Consider the following 7740-nt stretch of genomic DNA (forward strand, 5'->3'; position numbering starts at 1 on the left):
ATAGAGCGCGTGAGGTTTCAGGGACACCGAGGACCGAGGGAGCGGAAAAGTGGCCTCTGGCTACTTGTGGCTTCATTTTACCGGGGGCATAGGCGTTGGGGTTACACCCCATTCCGAGTGGCTCCTGTTTGCACGAAAGACAGAAGAGGAAAATAAGGTAACACAACTTAGGATCAAAGTGGAGGAAGAGTGACGATATGGACGCATGTGGCGCCCCTAGCTTACATGGAGGAAAACCATATGATCCGACTTGGTTTCGAACTCGGGTCCAAGTCTGAGAGGAGTCAACAACACAGCGTGCATGCAGCTGGCGGTATGATAAGCATGACGACAAATATGTGCCACTCTTGCCCGGAGTCAGTTCCAACGAAAGTATAATTACATGCTGGAATCCATATAGACAATATTATTGTTATTAGAGGGGTCAATATGTCAGCCGATTAGTGCAGTGCAGCCAAACTACAACAACTAACATTCCCTTAGAAGTAACAAACTACATTTATCGCCTAACTCTCGTATACACAGTTTCAATATGAAAGGGCAAAACTGGGCGTTCAAAAATATTGTTTCCGTATCAGTGTGTAACCCTTCAAAGCACAGACATCGTACATGCCGCTTGATGAATGCTCGTTTCATGTTTGGCTCACTCTTCGAATCTGAAGATGGAGGCAGTACATTCCTTCGAAACATCATTACACTTTTATCGGGATACGTAGCATCAGATGCCATGAAATCGTATTTTTGCCGGTAGCCGCCGCGAGAAACTTGGAAACATCCTCAGGGTAAATATACGAATAGTCGACTGTATCTTACTTACTTACTTACTCCTTGGCTCTACTGCCATGTATGAACCTTGACCTGCTTTGCAACAGATAACGATTTTTCTCTGTTGCTTGCTATTAGCCTTTGTGTCTGTACTTCCAGCTCTTGTAAATCATTCTCAACGTCTTCTGTCCATCTTCATCTGAACTTCCGTAGCTCCTTTTCAAAGAACTATAGTTCCGAGTCTCAACGAAACACTGATTCGACAGGAGCTGTTTCCACACAGCCATACGACTGACCAAACGCTCTGGAAACGGATCCTAATTTACCCAGTGCTTCCGTCCTGTAAGAAATTAGAACAAATTTTCCTTATAATCTTGCCTTAGTCGTGCTCCAAATTACGCATCGGTCAGATGTTGTTGGGCTACATTGTTTTCCGACAATGGTAGAGTTTGTCAGATTCGCGTTCAACCCCCAACTTGGAGGATCAAGGGAGGTGTGTTATCTATCTCCTACCTGTCTAACATGGATTATCCTGCCAGGAGCCTACATATTGGCTGGCGTACCTCGCCATGCGATCAGGACACTTAAATCTCCCATCGCATTCAGGCAATGATGATAAAAATAATTTATTGCAGCCGACTTCAGTCTGCACAGTACTGCAAGACTGTACACCGTTTAATTAAAAATGAAGACCAATAGGAGGAATTACTTACTTCTCCTCTGATAAATTCTTCCTGGGGGTAAAGGGCGGCCTGTTGACAATCTCACCACCATCTGTGAGCCGATTGTCTAGAAAACGTGGTAGCCTCGACGTCTCAAAATCCTACGGGCCTCCACGGCCTGTTACAAGGATAGATTTACCTTCTCACCTTATCCTCTATAAATAAGAAGACACGTTTTGTCCGTCGGTAACATATTTGAGGGTATGCTTCACCCTTAAAGAACAACCTTACTTAAGAAAATTCCATTGCGTTGAACGAGATCTTCGGTATGGTGAATCTGGTTCCAATCGAATGCCGAAAATAGGATCTAATACAGCTCTGCTGATGACGCATCGGATATGCATCGCTACCTGGTGGCGATTCAGCCTTATAAATGTGTCAGACAATAGCGCAGAATGAGTGAGTTTGATGAACATCCTGTGGTGGATAACTGAAACATGTACAGGAAGAGGGCCTACTTTACGCTAGAACTTCTGTAGCGTCAGTTAATTACGGGCTTCGTTTCTAATAAACAGGAGAAAGATAAACCAGCGATCACGAACTCAATCAAACGAGAGTGGTTCACGTACCACGTTTCTTGTTAATAAGCTTCTCAAAAGCAGAGCGGAAATATAACATCTGCAGGCTGGGGCGGAGACTTCAACGCTGGAACAAGCAGAATGCACGGAAACACACATGCCTTTCTTTACACGTTTAGATGGTTCTGGATACTGCGGTCACACTTCTTAATGTACGTAAGGCTCCTTTATTAAAGCACAATAATACAAACTTGTCTGTCAGGCGGTGCCCAAAATCCCTGACTGTCGAGTTTTGCCCCATAAGAAATTCGAAAAATCAGTTTATCTCTCAGGAAATGCGACTTTCTCACGGCGATGAATGTCTCTGGCATGTGATTCAGTGTACTCCGGTAGAAGTTTACGGACGTTTCGGAGAGACATGCTGCATCCATCTTCAGGATCGAAGAGTAAGGCAAGCATAAAATAGAGTAATTTACTGCTTGGTTTACTATTCGAGCCTGAAAATAGAGGCATGAGCATGTGTGACACACACACATACGCAGCAGGCCCAGCAGTATAACACACGCAGTCACAGGAGCAAGACACAACATAAAGCACAATACACACAAGATAATAGAAAGAGTGCTCCGACAGAAGAGATTAGAGGTGACTCGAGAAGTGAGATACGACGTAGGAAAAATCCTGAACAATTTTAATATTTTTAATATTTATCAGTATATATGATAAATATATATTTTAATTATTTTCATATGAAGACAAGGCATGCAGTGAACTAGTTTAACGTTAATCGAATAAGCACCTGAAGATGGCACTTTTGTGCCGAAACATGTAGTGCGGGAGAAGGGAGTGAGGTGGATAAGTGTATGCACTGAAAGACGGTGAAATAAATCATGGACTTCTTTATTTTTGTAAAAAAAAAAAAAAGAATAATTTATGCTGCTCTTAGGAGCCAGTGGCGGGCTTTTCCATAAACTGTTGGAAAATTGTTGAGTGGCCGAGCGAATTTGACTCCTCAAGAAGGACTCAGCTCCAAAGCATTAGCTCGTTAGTCAGTTTGTTGTTAAGTAATAGTCACTGTAGTTCTGCGTAGTTCCTCGGTAGGAAAACAAGCAGGAAAGAATCATTCGGACATCCTAGACATAGACGGAAGGATAATATTAGAATGGATCTTAGTGAAATACCTTCAGGTTCCATAAAAGTTGGGAATTCCTTGGCTGGCTGAGTGACTTGATGGCTTCTCAAGAAAGACTTGGTTCCAGGGCGATAGCTGGCCCATTTGTTCATGTCGTGACCATTAATTTGAAATAATCTAGACATGTTACGCAATAATGTGAACAGATCTCTTTTGAGAATTATAACACTAGTGGCGGTTTTTGCAGCACTGACGGGAAATTCTGTTTTATTAATTTTACCGTAGATAATGTGGGGGCACGCGGTTGCGTAGTTGGTTGAGACACTATGCTACAGGCCGGAAGGTAGCAGGATCGAATCCAGATGAGGTGGATTTCTTCAATTTACCTACTCCTTCCAGCCGCACTATAGCCATGGGGTCGCCTCAGCATCTAACAGAAATGAGTACCAGGAATATTCCTGGAGGTAAAGGGCGGCCGGGGCTTAATGCTGACAACCTCACCGCCATCTGTGAGCCGATTGTCTAGAAAATGTGGGAGCCTCAACATCTCACAACTCTATACGTGTAGGCCTCCAGGGCCTGTTACAGGGATACATTTACTTCTTTACTTACTTTACCGAAGATAGTGTACAATGTATATGTTTTTTACCGGGGATTTGAGGAATATTTTATTGTTTGAGGCTGCATTGAGGTTTGTCCCGGTCATGGAAAGAGGCAGCTGGTTTATCCGAAACTTTGGTACCTGTCAGCCAGACTACACGGCGTCATATCGCAGAAGACATTCTCCGTGAGAATATTAAATCTTACCATCCGATATATGGTTGCTTCTCTGTTTGCAAGAACAGTCATTACGCTATTCGTACACAGTTGCCGCTCATTCTACCAGGAGAGCGACTGGATTAAGCCGGCCACTAAATCTCAGACGTGGCAGCTTGTTGCTAGATCCAGCTGCAATCAAAAGATGGCATCAGTGTGTAAAATATGGCTGCTTATATAATAATTTCACGCGAGAGATCCCTCTTTTATTTTCCTTTTGGTTTGATTGTTGCATGCTTCATAGTTTTTATTTCGCTCTCCCTCTTTTTCTTGTTTTAATAAATGGATGGTATTTTATGGAGCTAGTTTTCAGATCGTGAGTGCTTAATGGCGACAGCGTACGTGCCTGGCTAACACACAGACGGGTCGCCATGTTCATTGTTTTCCAATAGAAATCAGATTCAGATCAACAGACGCGTTAGGATCCGCAGTTGTCACACAAGAGATAAAGATAAAGGTAAAATTACGGGCACGGTTGCCGAAGCAGTGGAGTGGAAATATATCTCCATGCATTTTCAACTTTGGAACCAGATGGAGGTGAGTTGTCAGCTTCACGCTCCGGCCGCTTTAGCAAACGGCCCCCGGTACCCATTGGATAGGAGGCTGGGTGGGTCTCAAGAGTCGGCATGAGAGCTGTGCACAAGAGAAATCTTTTGTCCCTGATCGTGAATCGAACTTTGATTCCCTGGTCGTCCACCCCGCAGCGTACTCACTGTACTAAGTTACTGTGGTTACTACGAAACGAATGTTTAAAAACGATAACTTATTTCATGACGCTTTTCGACTGATGAATTTAATTAATTTTAAGATTACTATGATTTGTTTACGTGATCCGGGGTAGCGCAGTCGGTATAGCGACTGGCTACGGGCTGGACGACCGAGGGGTCGGAGTTCGAGTCCCGGTATGATCAGAATTATCTCTTTTTCATATCGTGCAGACCGGCTCTGAGGTCCACCCAGTCTCCTATACAATGGGTACCAGGAGCCTTTTCCCCCGGGGTAAAACGAGACGGGCGTGAAGAAGACCACTCACCTCCAGCTGTACGAAGGTCAAGAAAATGTGGATCTATATATCCACTCCCCATACGCCTTCATGGGGTAGTGCTTAATTAGTTAAGCACAGGGACAAATTTACCTTTATGATTTGTTTACAGTTGCCAGAAATCCAATGTCGGGGAAATATTCAAGAATGTCTTTTGGACTATACAGTAGTGTAGTTTGGTAGATCATGTACTACTTATTCTCTTGTCGCTTATTCTTCTGTATTGACGATAGGGAGAGCGGGTTCCTTCGAAACAGTGATACCAATATAACCAGACTTCACGGCCTCACATCTCAGAACATACGCAAGCAACAGACGGAGCTGTGCGATCATCTCATTCCAGCCACTCGGTGGACTAAGAAGGGCAATCACACGGCGCTCTCCCCACAACTCCCAGTTGCACAGCGGGCGGACAAAATCGGTAATCAGCAACACACAAAATGGCTGGCATCGAGCAGATTGATGTGCGGTAACGCTCTATATTTGTATAAGGGAGGTGCTCGGATCGAACCTCGACTGAGATATCGGGTATCCTGATTGCGAGTTTTCGTGGTTTTCCTCGGATTTTTTTTATTGCTAGTGGGGTGGGACTAAGTCCCTTGTACTGCGGCCACTTCTGGCCTATTGTACCAGCCCCAGATGATAGGTGAGGGTGATTGTGGAGCAATTGGTGGAATGAAGATTGGCAGGGGAAATCGAAGTACTCGAAGAAAACCTGCCCCAGGGACACTTAGTCCACCACAAATCCCACTTGACCAGATCCGGGATCGAACCCCGGGCGCCGCGGTGGGAAGCCAGCGACTACCCGCTTGAGCTATGGCGCGGCCCTAAATTCCGGGATAGTATCTCTATTAGGGCACGATCACTTCTTTCCATAATCATCCTCCCATTAGAAGTTACGCAATCCAGATACTGTGAGCGTTGCGCAGTACATCACAATAAAAGTCCGACACGCATTCTTCTGGTATTAAGTCAGGAAAAAAAGATTGACGCTAGATTGAATTGGTCTCAATTACGATAAATTAATGGTCTTGCATGTTAATGGACATGAGCCAGCAGGATTCTTATTATTATAGCATTAATGTTCGGACTTTATATAATTTCGGTTTCAAACACAATGTAAAAATTACTGCGTTTAGAAGACTGGCTTAATCTCCGTCCTTGGGAAAATAAAAATACCACCTGACGATGATCGAAACATGTAAGTGGAGTACAAAATAAAGCAGTATTAACACGCTAATATGTTTTTTTTTATATAAAAGTGTTGGGTTGAAGGACCACATTAAATCCCTCCCCAAAAACACAGAAGCATATTCTGTTGGGCCTGTTGTTCGTGGACAAAGCTATTGTTAATTAGACGCTGAACTGCGTATGTAGTCTTCCAGAGCCCTCCGGAAGTTGCAAAGAGAGAGGTGAACGGGGGGGGGGGACGTAATGTCAAGTTACCGAAGAAACACTATGAGAGGCTAATGCATGACTGCATAATATTCGCATTTGCACTGTATCGTAGCCCACCACCAGTCCTTGTGACAGCTCGAAGCGGAAGTAGCCGCTTAAAAAGTCGCGTTGACTATCCTTCAACCTGCTGCCAGTTGGCCAGTTCTGTCCTGCAAAGCAACGTAATATCCTGGGCATGAGCAACAGCTGCATATTGCACTTCATCTCTGGGTGTATTTGATGATGAACCATATTTAACTTTCATGTCTTAAACACGATCACAGACAATAGGTGAGATCAAAGATGTTAAAACGATCATTTGCGTTATTGTTCTGTAATAAAGTGCATATTTTTTTTGGGGGTACAGTCAATGCCAAAATTGGCCGATCACCGTGGCCGCCTGGTCGAAGGCATGAAATGTCCTCACTCAATAGAACACTGGAATCGTGGGTTCGAATCCCACTCAAGGCATGGAAGCTTGTCTGCGTTTATTCTGTGTTTGTGTTGTCCTGCGTAGGTAGCAGCCTTGCAAAGGGCTGATGCCCCACCCAAGGAGTTATACGGCCTGTCTAAGGTTAAGAATCTGAAGTGAAACAAAGTGTTTCATGGATTCCCTGTGCTCCAAGTTGGAATAAGAGGAAAAGAGATAGACAGAGTGCCGAAATTAGTGTAATTAATTGTTCTGTGCTGTTCACCTTATCATAATTATCAGTATTCAGATGGTAAGAGTCATATTTTTTATTTTTACTTTGTCTCTTCTGTGTACACATTAGAATAGTCTTCAGATCAGTAACAGATCACTTTCATGAGAGATTCGAGGCTTTCAGAGCTGTGATTTTAAGCCTTAATATGGGCCACTCATCACTGTAATTATGTTGCTGCTTTTGTCAGAAATAATACTTCCAGTCTTGGGTGCCGCCAGAACGTTTTCCAGGGGCTGCATCCAGTTTACCGGGAGTGGACAAACTGAAAATTTGTCTCTAAACTTACATTTAAGACTATTTTTAATATATTTAAAATTTTATTATGAATATTTGGTAAATTAGACCAGCTTTGGGGTGCACCCAGCCTCCTATCCAATGGATACTGGGGCCTCTTTCCCCAGGGATAAAGCGGCCAGGGCGTGAAGGTGACCATTAAGCTAACTAGTGCTAAGGTCACAAAAACCTATACATCCACTCTCCATATGTCTTCTTGGTATAGTGCTTAATTAATTAAGCACAGGGACAAATTTACATTTCTTTTTTCTTTCATTCTGATTTTTTTTTAAAAACTCCAGGGAGCTGGGGCGCAAATGTCTAGTTCCCC

The sequence above is a fragment of the Cryptotermes secundus genome, unplaced genomic scaffold (assembly GCF_002891405.2).
Source record: "Cryptotermes secundus unplaced genomic scaffold, Csec_1.0 scaffold462, whole genome shotgun sequence".
Classification (NCBI taxonomy): domain Eukaryota; kingdom Metazoa; phylum Arthropoda; class Insecta; order Blattodea; family Kalotermitidae; genus Cryptotermes; species Cryptotermes secundus.